This window comes from Chrysochloris asiatica, unplaced genomic scaffold (genome assembly GCF_000296735.1).
Source record: "Chrysochloris asiatica unplaced genomic scaffold, ChrAsi1.0 scaffold00450, whole genome shotgun sequence".
In the NCBI taxonomy this organism is placed as follows: domain Eukaryota; kingdom Metazoa; phylum Chordata; class Mammalia; order Afrosoricida; family Chrysochloridae; genus Chrysochloris; species Chrysochloris asiatica.
This window is the reverse complement of record NW_006408968.1, coordinates 1,212,415-1,213,184: the sequence shown is the minus strand read 5'-3', so window position 1 is coordinate 1,213,184 and position 770 is coordinate 1,212,415.

Here is a 770-nt window from a genome sequence, read left to right as displayed (position 1 = left end):
AGGAAGACCATAGAAGAATTGATGCTTTTCAGTTGTGGTGTTGGAGGAGAATATTGAAAGTGCCATGGGGTGCCAAGAGAACCAACAGATCTGTGTTGGAAGAAGTGCAGCCAGAGTGCTTCTTGGAGTCCAGGATGGCCAGACTTCATCTCTCATCCTTCGGACATATTGTCATGAGAGACAAGTCGCTGGTGAAGGATATCATGTTTGGCAGGTGGAGGGTCAGAGAAAAAAAGGAAGATCTCCAATGAGATGGGTGAATCTAAGGTCACTACCAACTCCATGGCAACTTAGAACAACTATATATATGGAGCTCTGGTAGCATGGTGGTTATGAATTGGGCTGCAAACCACAAGGTTCCGCTAGAGAAAGATGAGGCTTTCTGCTCCCATAAAGATTTATGGCCTCGGAAACCCTGTACAGAGTCGCTATATGTCAGAACCGACTCCACAGCACATAAAACAACTATATCTATATATCTATATATATTTGTGTCAATGCTCTTATTACTTTAGAATATATACCAAGTACTGGGATTGTTGGTCATATGATATTTTTATTTCCAACTTTTTAAATAAGTATCTTTCAGATTTCCACACTAGTTGCATCATTGTACAGTACCATGTGTCCTCAACTCTTCATGTACTCAGGTCTGTACTGTGCTCGCTGTATTTTTCTTTTCCAGAACACGTGGAATCTCTGGTTCTTGCTGAATTCTCTACATTGTCCTATGCCAGGTCTGCCTATTAAAGAGTTTTGGGTCATGCTGT